Source organism: Pseudopipra pipra, chromosome 1 (assembly GCF_036250125.1).
Source record: "Pseudopipra pipra isolate bDixPip1 chromosome 1, bDixPip1.hap1, whole genome shotgun sequence".
In the NCBI taxonomy this organism is placed as follows: Eukaryota; Metazoa; Chordata; class Aves; order Passeriformes; family Pipridae; genus Pseudopipra; species Pseudopipra pipra.
In genome coordinates, this window is record NC_087549.1 from 133,800,524 (window position 1) to 133,814,179 (window position 13,656).

Sequence of the window (13,656 nt, forward strand, 5' to 3'; positions counted from 1 at the left end):
TCAGTTACTCCCTGACAGAAACTACTGATGTGGATTTAAGGGAGAAAATACCTCTTAAGAAATTAATATGGAAAATTACACAGACGTAACCATCTCCCAAGACTCATGATACAAACCCAGAAAGCTTACCATTAATTTTAAGCTCAAATGCAATCAAGTGTATCCCAAGGGTATTTCAAGCCTACTGAGATACCAAAACATTTTGGATAGCCTGACAAACCCAGCCCTTTCCAGGAATTGCAGCCCTTCCTTCAGCCCTGGTATGTGTTTGTAAAGCACTGCCACACTGCACGCTGTGGGTTGCTGCCAAAAATGAGCAGTTCTGCCCCATCCTGGCCATGTGTTCCCACCTACTCTCCCTTGTCAGCTCATGTGACTAGCCAGAAAGGCTGATCAGCATCAGAAAATTAATCATCACATGGAGCGGGTCCAATTTTTGTCAGACAAATAAGTTGATCCAAAGAAACCATGAGGTAGATGCAATGCAAAGAAGCCAGAGGTCACACCCAAGAGAGACTGAGGAGGAAGACAGATTCCCACTTTTGATGGCAGATAAAAAATCTCATTCAGCATAAAAAAAACCCTATCCCTTAAGAGTTCCGGTCAGTACATTTTTTAAGATAACCAGATATTTAGAAGAATTGTTAAGAACCACAAAATAAAGAAATGGATTTTAAAAAGTCTTGGCTCTACATTATTTTTAAGCCCAACTACCTGCCTGCTTAGTGAATAGGTAAACTGGCCAGCTGCAAAGGAAGCTTACATTCATAGACATATGTCAATAAAAGAACCCAAAGGAAGGAAATAAGTACTTTTCCATCTATACCACCTCATTCAAACAGAAGTAACAAGAAAGACACCTGGAAAGGTCTCTCTAAATCACTGAAGCAAGACAATCAATTATGTCCTTCAGTTCTCAAACCAAGGAATTCTCTTGGAAAATTTGAGGCTTTTCCAACAACCATCAGCTTGACACATCAACAGCTGACAACTGAGTCATAAAAGGGGAGTTCTTGGAGACCAGAAGAGATGTACCCAATGCAGAGCATGAACAAGAGCCAGGAAAGGAGAAGCTAACAACTTAATGGAAGAGCGCAACGACATGTCTCCAACACAATCAAAAAGTTCTGAAATTTTAATGTCAAGCAACCGAAGAAGGAAAACATCAATAACAACTCTGAAATTAGCTCCAGTACTTTCAGATGCAGTTTCTAGTGGCACATAAATTACATTACCCTGCAAGCCCCTCCAGAAGGAAATACTAAGCATCCCATGCATCCAATGCAACTATGAGAGAGCTAACTTCTGTTAAATATTGTTAAGTTTAAGCATCTCAGTGAATGTCTGAAAGGAATCAAAAGTAAATGGAGTGGAAAGGATTATTTCAATTCACTAAGCACAATGGTATTTTAGCTAAAACAAAGATTAAAAGCTTGAATTCTAGAAAAACAAAAGTGGTACGCAAACCTTGCTGCCAAACCAAGAGCAATGTGATTCCAATTATTTTAAATCACCTGCTCCATGCCTCAGGGATCAATCACTGCAGTAACAGAGGAGATGGGCAATCAGTACCAAATATGACTACTTATTATTACAAAGAAACACAACTGAATAATGATGTCCTTTCAGTACTCTGGCTGGGGTTCAGCTTTCTTCAGAAACTGGCCCTGAAGAATGAGCATCTGCGAAGGGAATACATGTACATCAAACTACAACCAACATACATCACTGCAGATCAACATCATTGCACTGCACTGGAGGTAACCTTAAATGTGTTTGGAAGATTTTCATTTCAAATAGGTCAAATACCTTAATCACCAGCGAAACACTTACAAATAATCAAACTAACAAGAATTTTGAAAGGAAAAATTTAGATATTTTCCTCACATTGTGTATAATTAGTTGAGTGCTGAAAGCAGCACAGTAGCATGATGACTAATATCTTTCCTCATAAAATAAGGAAAAATAATTAAAAACATATCATAATGCAATGTGCAATTCCTCGTAACATGTTTCTTCTTTTAGAAGTATCCTTAAGAAAGCACTTAGATGCTTTTTAATAAGTTTTGCTGGAACAGATAACAATTTTCATCAAAAAAGAACAAAGTCTTTTGTAAAAAAAAATTGAGGAGAAAATCCTATTTATATGCTTGCCCTTTGATGTAAAGAATTTTATATTTACTACTATTTATAGCATTGTGGTTTCTAATTAAAAGATTCTGATCAAACTTATAGACTTGAAAGAAAAGCACTAAGAGAATCAAGAGATAAAATAATACAGGATGATACAGGGAGAACTTAAAAACTATGCCTTAGAGTTTGCAAGAACAATGAGGTTTTATAGCGGGTATTTGGTGATTTAGTCACATTTAGAAAATAATAGATTTCTTAGATATTCATTTAATTCCCCCCTCTCTATTTCACAGAACAGAAACTTCACCTTGCTAACAATCCTTTAAGTGTGCATGATATAATTGTTTCTTAAGTTCAGTAAGGACACAGATAAGCCAATAGGAAATCAAAATAAATATATTAATGAAATTAAATGACAAATATACTAAAAATTTTATGTAGATTTACCTAAAAAGAATTAACTGCTGGTTTGAAAATAATCATTACACTTAAATTTATACTAGAGTAGAGGAACACAGTGCTAATTGGCACACGTACACACTATAAAAGGACAATTTTCAGCCACATTTTTGTTGTAATAAATCCAGAGTTATGGAGTACACTATTGCTGTATGTAAAGTAAGAAATTTTTTCAAAAACTGACTTTTTTACTTGTACTGGGAAGAAAAAAAAAATAAGACTTTGCTCAGAGACAAAATTCAGAAATAAGCCTAGGTCTAATACTAAAAATAAATATCCAAAGTGAAAGAATCTTCTTTAAAAAATGTACAATAAAATACAGCTGCAACATGATTTCCACGCCTTCTCTATTGTCATTTGCAAATATCTAATTTTAATCAAAAGTTCAGTGTCACTGAACTGGATCCACATATCATAGCATATTAAACAACTATAAAATCTCTTTTTTTACTTTCCCTGGCATTCTCACAATATTTATAGGCACTTGGTGTATTAATCACCATTATTTTTCATTCTTCATGCAAACTCTCTCTTTTTATCCATTGCATAAATCTAAATACCTATGGGGCATTTGGCGGGGGGCAGTTTATTTAATTAAAAAAATGTGGAAAAGAATCATGGTTTTTACAAAAGGCTTTTACAGCTGCCTCTTTGGGGCACATTTAGTAAACAAGTTATTTATTCTGAGAAAAAGCTAGAAATAAGAAAATATTTTAATAGGTCCATGTTCATTTTTTAATCCTGGATCATATCTGTTCTCCATGCCAAGTGAGGGTGGAGCAGAGGGAGACCGAAACACCATCAGCTGGAGTGTAGTGCCAAAGTCCAGTTCACTGTGGTCGTAAATATGACCTAAAATAGCTTTTCTCCATATAAATATCATAGTATCAATGAACTCTAAGACAGAAGCAAGAACTACTTGTACTTCTAAAATGCCAGTAATTAGTCTTATCAACAGAAAAAGAAAAAAACAACCAAAGCAAAAAAACCAAAAAAACTTTTGTTTATTTGTGTGTTTGAAAGCAAAGGCTGTTCGAATTTGCTCAATACAGTAGGGGGGGAACAGCACCAGGAAAAAAGTCCCAAGCACAAACTAATGCAATGTATTGCAGGTGTCACTGCTGCAGAGTCAGTGCCTGGGCAGCAGCACAGATCCTTCTCAGGTCCTACAGGGGTGTAATGCCGAGCTACGAGAACTTGGCTGTATCTGCTCACACATCTTGTCCCAGACCTCCACCCAGCACTCCAAAACTATGAGCATCTTTGAACAGTTAGAACAAATTGAGTAAGAAAAAATAATTCTCATTTCCCACGAAAACTTCTTTTCTTGCTCTACTTCCTCACCGCCACTTCATTTTTCTCAGAAATTCACACGAGGTTAAATGATGGAACAATGAAGACAGGAAAACTATCAGCCTGTCACTGATAGCAAATTTAGCATGAGCTACCATTTGATCCACAGATCTAATAGGACAAATTTAAGTAACTGAATAGGCAAGATGCTGCTTCCCAATAGGCAATCTAACACTTGTCTCCAGTACAGAAAAGCCCTGTGGCACCAGATCTTACACTCATGCTTTTAAATAGAGAATGACGTTAATTTGATTCTAAAATTTTGTTTATAACTTTTGATTTCCTAAGAGAGTAATTGCTGCAAGTCTTCATATCACTGTGAAAGAAAGAACTGCAAGAACTTTTGGGAAGCTGTATTTATTTTTTCCCCCTTTTTCTGGAAGGGAAGTAGCAAAGATTCATACATAAAAGGTTACATACAACTAATATGCAAGAGATCTTAAAAATATCACTACTGGGGCAAAAGCAGAAAAATTGGTGCCTGCTGAACCTTGTATTTTTAAAATGCACTCAATAAGGTTCTTCATCAAATACTAATGACTAGCGAAAGTATGACCAAATAGGTTGTTATAAGTGTGATTAATCAAGTACAGGGTCACGAACAGAAAAGAAACAAAACTCATGAATGGAAACTTGCAAAGTTCAGAATCTTTTCCTGCCATAATTCATACAAAAACTTTGATAACTGTTGGAGATCACACTTGCAAAACCAAGAAAGGGTGTAAACAGATACTCATCCTGTTCCCCAGGAACACCACAGTTTCCATTGCCTTCCACAGCAACTGTGGCTTTCAGAGGGTCAGATCTAACAAGAAAAAGAATGTTACCTACAACTGCAGTAGTGCAATGTGTTCCATCCATCTCACTCAAGAGCCCAGGACCTGACAGTGCAATCAGATGGGGAAACTACTTCCTTGTGAAGAAACGTGAGATCAGACGGAAAGGACTTGAACAAGGACAACCTTTCCTCAGTGAAGTACTCCTCTCCCAAGGATGTCTGGCAGTTTTGAGTCAGTGGAACCCAAATGAGCCACTAGTTGTGCACAGCTGCAGCGTGAGAGGCAAACAACCAACACACCACCCATCTGCAGGGGGAGAGAACACAAAACAAGGGCAGTAATGCAAGCACCACAGGCAGCACAGACCCATCTGGACCACTATGTCATCTATCTGCAGAAAGGGCTATTGTCTCAAGGACCCCATCTAGGCAAGAAGGAAAACTCAATGGATCTAAGAGTCAGGAGGAGTGAACGCATTTCCTTCGCCAAAGCAGATGGTGCCTTGAGGTCATTTTTAGCTGCATGTTTTCCAAGCTCTGAAAGGAATCAATAACATTTTAAGAGTCCCTTTTCAGCATCTCTTGTAGGATTTGCAAATGAAGGAACAGAGTTCCACTACCAGAGGAATCTATAAAATCCCTTCATTATGCTACCTTTACATTACAAATTGACACCTACATTACTCTTTGACACCTGAAGCCTCCCAACATGGTTATTTTCTCCCATGAACGGCTCTGGGCACCAGCAGAAAGTTTAGTAACATCTTGTCAGCATCACAGTCTAAGAAGAGCTTGACAAAACTTGCAGACTGTTAGGCATGCCAATATATTGCTCAATCAATTCCACGGATAATACTTTTTAAATATGACTCACCCTCTACATTTAAGTATCAAAGTCCTGCTTAAAGTTGAAAAGTGCAAGAAAAGCAAACTTCAAAATTCCTTTTCCTCTTGATACAGACAAGGAGATCAAAACAAATCAACATTTTCATTGTATATATTTTCTGAAACAGCTGATGGATTTTTTTTATTCCCACAGAGTTTCAGGGGTTGAAATACTCTAAGGAGACATTTCTGGAACAGAGTGTATTCCTACATACTACTATTCTCCTGGGTAATTTTTAAGTCAGGGCTGTAGCCTCCACACTCCTATACATCACACTTCCATTAAAAGGCATTTACCTTTTTCTAAACCCTGTATTATTACTTCATTCTGGAATATGTGTTTTCTAAAGCATTGCCACTTCCTACAGTTTTCTGGTCTAGCAACACTCATTTCATTAAAAAAAAGGAAAGATACTGTACAATAAAATTTAGTATAGGTAGACAAATCAGAGCTGGTCAAATTACCAGCTGAATCATCAAATTTCACTGTATGATGGCAAATGCCCAGCAGCAATGCCATGCTTCTTTAACTTATTTTAACTGAATCCAATTTTCAAGCTGCACTCTTAAAGACTCAACAGTTAAACGGTTCTATGTCATTTGCCACTTTCTTTGATTTCTACATAATCAATCGTGTCTTTAATTCATATGACACGGGCTTTCCACTTGAACTTACCCAATCAGCAAACCCCCATCATGGGAGTGCATGCCACAGCTTGGTAGAACACATTCTGTCCATGTGCTCAGCACTCCCATGCAGCACTTCAGCCACCTTTGCTGCTCAATGCTCAACAATAAAGTTTCTGGGAAAAAAAACATGAGCCTTCCCTCACACAGTCCTCCCACCAAAGTATTAAAACCTTGCACAGATGTAATCTTCTGTGTGCAAAGCTCTCATCTGCACTGAACATACCTCCATCTGAGGAGAAAGATGTTGTCCCACATCCATGCTTGGCTGTGGCTCAGCACAGCTGACACTGCACAGTTCATCCCTGCAGCAATGACTTATCCTCCTCAGATTAATGCAACTATTGCAGTGGCTTCAGAGGAGTACTATCAGGGGGCATCTGCAGCTATGAAGAGCAAAATTTCATCTGACAGGCCTCTGTGATCCTATATGTGCTCCAAAAGACATCTCTGCAGAACAGTGTATCCATACAGTATCCAGGAGGCCACTGGCAAGCCAAAGAAAAGAAGATAACTAGAAGGGCTCTGAAGGCTTTCTTGTCTGAAAGTTTTCCACAGACAATCATAGCAAATTTGACTTGGTTTAAAATAAATTATGTAAGTCAAAACTAGAGAAAAGGGAGACAGGTTGGGAATTACAGTGATTTGTGGAGATGTTAAATACAGCAGTTTTGATTAACATGCAAGAAACCAACAATATACTATTTCTAGAAAATACGATACTGAAAAAATATTATCTAGGGACAAAAACACTGAACCATATCAGTAGATGAATGAGAAAGATATTGTGTAGGAAGACACCACAATCCTGTGTCCAAGACTGGTAAGCTTGATCCTCTAATAGTACTAGACTTTACCCTCCCCTCTAATAGTACTGGACTTTACCCTCCACATCCACAGTTATCCAGATTGAGAGAATACACACGGACCTGGTTTGGCAATCAAATCATCTGACAACAGACCAGTGAACTACTTCCAATGAAGCAGAAGGGCAGTCTACCTGGGAGAAGCAACTTTGTCTCAAACCTATAGGAGTGGAAGACAAAGAATCCCCATCCTCTCAAGGTGGCTGCACTAAGTGGAAGGACCACAAAACTCAGCAGAGCTGATTTGGGAGGGAAAAGCACTGAGACTGCACTAGCCACAAGGACCCACAAATTACAGAGCTTAGCCTTATCAGGCTTTTGAGGGTTTTATACAGTTCAATTGACCTTTAAGCAGTGTTTGACAGGATAACTGCGATAATGTTTTCACAAGCAGAGCCCTAAAAAAAGTTGTTAGTTTTGAGTCACTTAAAGAGTGGTATGATTATTAGGAAAACTACAAAGGGACCTGGACTACCAGAAGGATAATATAATACCAGATCTACCATGACTGTGTACACATATGTCCATAATGATCTTGTGGAAAACATTTCAGAGTGCATGTTAACGTCACATGTACTTTATCCATAATTTGGCTAAATCTCAGCAAAGTTTATCGTGACACTCCTTGTAATGCAACATGCTTCTACACCATGAATGTGTTATAGCTGATATAGCTGATTAGCCACTGCAGAGGTCCCAGAACATGTATACTCCGTGCGACAGTGGCAGAAAGAATATTTGGTTTGATCCTGCACTCACGGGCACCAACACAGAGCAGGAGTGAATACAGACATATTGATTACCAGAGCTAGAAAGGACTTCTCTATCAGACTTTTCAGTTACTACACTGATCATGGCAACGAGCAAATGTTGGGAAAATACTTTCTACATGAATTGTTACATCTGAGCCTTTAAGATCCTTCTTGACTGTATATAAGCCTGTTTTATGCGATTAAGCCATAGCTTTAGGAAGATCTCTCTTTTCAACGCTGCTATGGCATGAGCAAGAGAAGATAACACAAAACAAAGATTCTCCATGCAGTCCTTTTACCCAAACTAGGATTTTCAAATATACCTATGTCTTTTTACCACCCCTCAAAATCTAAGTCCTGATACAATGTTTCTGCAACATGAACTCTGAAGCAGCAGCTACCTGAGGTTTTTTGATGGATGATTTTTTTGGACTTATGCATTTACTGTCATAACAAATCTCATTATCAAGCAGGGAAAGACTTTCACTGAGCTTGCAGAGAAGGATAAATTAGGAATTTGAAATATTCTTTGCTTATAAAATACCAAAACACACTATGAGTATTTTATAAAAAGGTGTATCTGAAAGTCCCTCTTACATTTGAGAAATCAAAGGACAGTCTAAATGCCCTTGCATCATTTAACAATCTATAGCAAAGTGTGGCTTTCAGGAAGGCAAGACCTGCATCAAAAGTATGGGTATTTTAACCATCATTTATATATTCATAAAGTAATGCCTGGTTGGTGAAGTATCTTACCCCTACACAAATATTGCAGAACTGCATACAGTGAATATGCAGGAAAGTATCTCACACACTTTGCCTAATGTCTTATAAACTCTAAGCGAAGAGGAAGAAGAGGCAACAAGGAAGGAAGAAGACCAAATTCAGCAACAAACTAAAAGCATGTTATTACTCACTATAGCCCAGTTTAGCCTTCTGCCCTTTGGTTTTGTGATAGGATGACCAAAAATTGCACCCAAGTTTCTCCAAGAGACTACAGTCATTAGATTAAGTGAGCAGAAAATAATTTTTAAAATTGGGCGATTTCTCATGACACTTCTCTTTTCAACAGTCACCATCCATCAGTCCCAAACTCTAGAGATTTTTTATAAACCACTCAAGAGTCAGCACTCATACTTTAACCAAAAAATTTCTAGTTGTTTGAGCTACCTGACACAGTAACTTACAATACCAACAGAAGCTGAAAGTATCAGAACAGAAAGCAAGAGTGTTTTAAACAAAGTCAGCAGTTTCAGAAGTAATTATAAGGAATACAGATATTCTGTTGAAGACCAGAGCGAGAGGCCAAGAGTAAGAGAATCCAATAGCAAAGACTAGGCAACACCTGAATAACTAATGAAGATTTCAACTCTAAGTGTAAGCAGAGCTATGCAAACTCAGCATGACAGAGCAAAGTTTCACTACAATTATTATTATCAATAAGAAGTCATTTAAGAAATCTGCAAGCCATGCTTCCAAAGTGGTGTCTGCAATTCTATCATTTGGTCACAAACAAATCAGAAATGCAGACTGTGGAAGGTGAATAAATTCTTGCTGAGAGCTACTGACTCACTCTGGACTACAAACAACATGTACTTCTGTTTCAGCTCAGTCCTGGAGCCCTTTCACACCAGGCTCTCTACAACCAGGTCAGCCCTTTTACTCTCTAGGAAGGAATCCAGCGTACCTTCATGACAACTGGCAATGAGCAAGTGAAAAACAGCCTGACAAACCGAAATTGCTATGTTTGTGCAAGCCATTCATAACAGCAGAGATGAGGGAATCTATGTCCATAGTAGGTCAGAACCTTGTTCCCGCTGAAAATCATTATAAATCTCACATATTTCCATATCAACACCTAGATATATCAAAATGGATAATGCAATAAAAGCCACAAGAGGAACAATGTTGTCCCTCAGACTGTGTATGCAGACCTACTAGCATGACCATGAAGTGCTGGCCTTAAGGAGAACTGGGACCCTTCACTGGTGTTGTTGAGTGCCAATCTCCAGCTGAGAGCAAGATCACTTTCAAGTTATACCAAGGGTTCAGGGAAGGCATCTGTTAGGTGAAGGCATGTAGTGGTCTGGTACTCTAATCATCAGCTGGAAAATGGACCTCATCTTCCCAACGAGAACATCTGGCCCAGAGAAAACTACAAACAACATACACTTCTGTCTCCAGACACAGCTCAGTCACATTTTAACGAAAAACACATCTGCATAGTATTGACTAAAGGAGAATATTAAGAAACTTGTGGTTTCCCATGTGCTTTTTACAATACCAAAATACAGCTCAAGGCACAGAGTTAAAAGGTTCCTTATAAATGTCCACAGTAGGATCTTTCTTTTAAACACAAAAATCTTAGCTCAGCCTGCACTGAACGCCCCTGACATAGAGGACTTTCATCTTCTCATAGGCTTATTTATGCAACCGTAAATTAAGTGTCCATTGCTAAGATCCTGGATTGTATTAATAATTATATAATATTAGCATATTTTTAGATATATCTTATTTTGATTACTCCTTAGATTAAGTTCTGTGCAGCTGCTAACAGGCCCCCTTTGGGGAACAGAGAAATTGAAACATAGGAGTGTCACAGATACTGGTAGTGACTCTATTCCACAATGGAATTAAAAGCAAAGTCACATGAATTCTCCTATATCCACTATATACTGTATGTTCAAACATTAATAACATGAACATGTAATAGCCTACAAGATTTGCCTTGTGCTATGTTCTGAAGTCCAGTAATGTTTGACAACTATTACTGTAAGCACATTAATTTTTCTTAAGCAGTTACATTCTGGGCTTCTAGGATGAGTACACAGATTACTTTCTTTACTATTTAATAGTAAAGCATGCATGTTGAGAAGTCACTCAACAGTTACGGCAATGGCAATGGCCCAAAAACCCCAAACCAAACAAAACAAAGGATGTTGCTAGAGAAAATTCTCAACAAATGATAAAAACAAACCATACATGTCTAGAAATCTGCAATCCATCACTTCCCAGTAACTTCTGCCTTTAATTAGCTGCTTTGACCTCCTTTTATCGTATTACATTCCTCTGGCTCAACTCCATCTTAAGCCTGTTCTAAAACTCCTGATTTGCTAAGGCCCCGCTTTGCTTCTGTGTTCCCCTGCATGATCATCTTCATTTCCTTTTGTGCAATTCCAAACTCAGGCTTGTACCCTTCTTGTACAACTTCTGCCCTTTCTGTAGCTAAAGCTTTCATCCAGGAATTAAAGGAATCCAATCCGGTTTAATGCAACTTCCCTCTCTCCAGTTTATCTCTCTCTCTCCTTTTATCTTTATCCAACTCAAAACACAATTAGATTGTCTTACATTAATTCAACTACAGCCTTGTTGTCTAGTCCTCCGACTGCACCCTCCCATTCAGGTATCTCTATTTTTCTAGACATGGTTGTTTGTCCTTCACTCATTGAAGATTCTTCCTCAATGCTTCAACCTCCTCCAAGAAGCATCCTCCCTAAACTAATCCAGAAGGCCCTTAGCTTTGGTTTGAAATCTATTCCAGACTATTTTTTCTAACTCTCATATATAGCTATTCAAAGATTACTAGCAATGAATAGAATAGGGCATGGAGACAGAATGTATTTAATCATAAAATAAACTAATACAAATGGAAATGTTATGGATGGAGAGGGAACCTCTGTTCCCCTACCCTTCATATGCCACTGATCTTGGGCTGTTAACTCTTCAGGGCAGGCATGGGTGTCTCTTCGTGTAAGAGCAGAATCCAGCATCTTTATACTTTATGCAACTTTCATCACGCACAAAAGCAACCATAAAAGTTAACTCCATGAAGTCAGTCCATAACTTTGATAAGCATTCTGGCAGAGGTAAGAGTGTTGGGGGTTTTATGGGATGCTAGACTTTAGGAGTCAGGATATTAAATTACTCAACTGCAACAGTTAACACCAAAAATACAAAAGTACCTTCCTAAATGCAGCTTCTACAAAACCTCATTTAAGCAAAGTCAGCCACACTGCTGGTCCATTACCACCGAGCTGACTCAGATCTCTGGGCAAGGGATGCAATATCCTGCAATTAGGATGTAACCATGCCCTGTGCCAGAATCACAGAAAATCAGTACTGCTCCACTCAGTTTGGCCTGCTCTGCAATTTTCTTTCTCCAATGCACTGCCAGGTACCGTATCCTTCAGTGAGTAACAACCATCAGATACCACGAGAGAGGCTGGAGATATTTTAAGCAGCAGAGGGGAAACTTCTTCATCAGGAAGAAAAGTTGCAGTTGCACAAAGAGCTTTACACATTTACATTGGTTTAGGGGGGGGGCTGCTGTGAAATAAATGCATTTAACCCTTTTTAAACAATTTGTGTTACTTTTTTTTCTGTTTGGAGTAATATTCATACTAACAACTGAATTAGGTGAGAATGACTTGAAAACTTTTTATGAGCATAAGATTTGGTGAACAAAAGCTGAGACATTCAGAAAAATAAAACCCATTAAATAGCAGTTTCTTCTGTAAGAGAAGTATTTTAATTGTAATTCTAGAGTGAAATGCAACCATTACTATGTTTTAAACACACATGTCACAAAGTGTTTCAACTTGTGACTGTTCAGGGGCCTTCAAAGAATCCTGAAATGCCTAGAGTATTTTTTTTTTTTTTTTTTTTTAAGCAAAGCATTATGGACCTTTAAGAATCCTATTTTATTGTACTGTAAATACGGTCTTCACATCTGAAAAATCTTTACATAGAATAAGTCACATTCAGAGGCTAATAAATATGCTATGAAGAGCCTGCTTATTATTTAACTACACAGAAAGAATACAAGCTGTCAGTGCTTATACTTTATGGATTATAAAAAAGAAATACGAGACAATTTTTTCACTTATTTTGTTACTTAAACACAAAGCAGTCAATTGGAAAAGGAAGAAATGGAGGCCTGCAACTCATCTTGGATGTCAGCAGTTGCTTCAAATGCACAAATTTTATGTTCTTCAATAACAACAAGGACTCAATGTTTTTTTATCTTTAGATGTAACAGCCATGTACCACCTCAAACATGATCAGTAGTGCTCAAGATGAAAATCACTGTATTTTAACACAAATTGGGACGGCTATTTGTTAAAAGTTAGAGGGATTGGTCTTCATACAACACAAATATGTTTTATAACATAAACATTGCTAGGTTAATGGTTGGACTCGATGATCTTAGGTCCTTCCCAACCTGAACGATTCTGTGACTCTACAGAATTTGAAAACATACTCCGGTTTGGGTAGCAAGCAATATGTACGTTAAATTGCTATGTTATGTTCACATGTTATATTTCAAGCAATTCCCCTCCGATTTCCAATTTCTATTTTTAAAATCACATCCGAGCCCACGGAACACAAACCCACCCTGCCCCACGCTTCAGCCAAAAGCCGAAATTAAGCTGCAGCGTTTTAAGCCCCGCTGTCGCAAAGGCACCGCAACTTTCCTTTCGGGGGCCCGGCCGCCGCAGGCAGCGGGCTGTGCCCGCCCGGGCCCCCGCTGACGGCCGGGGGAGGGCATTGCCAGGCACGGGGACCATCTTAACTAATTCGGGCGCCGCTGCGGAAGGACTGGCATTCCCAGCGCTCCTGCGGGAAATCGAGCCGCGCGTCTCGCCGAGCATCGCAGTGCACTAAGCGTTATCTTTCAGCGGTACAGACACCCTTGCGGAGGGGTGCGGCGAGGCTCCTCCGCACCGCCGCCCCTGCCGCGGGC

At 38.7% G+C, this 13,656-nt stretch overlaps 1 protein-coding gene across 15 annotated transcripts in view; it reads right to left on the reverse strand.

Moving 5' to 3' along the window:
- Positions 1 to 13,656, reverse strand: part of ADAM22 (ADAM metallopeptidase domain 22) — a 134,455-nt gene that overhangs the window by 120,280 nt on the left and 519 nt on the right. The window lies entirely within an intron of this gene.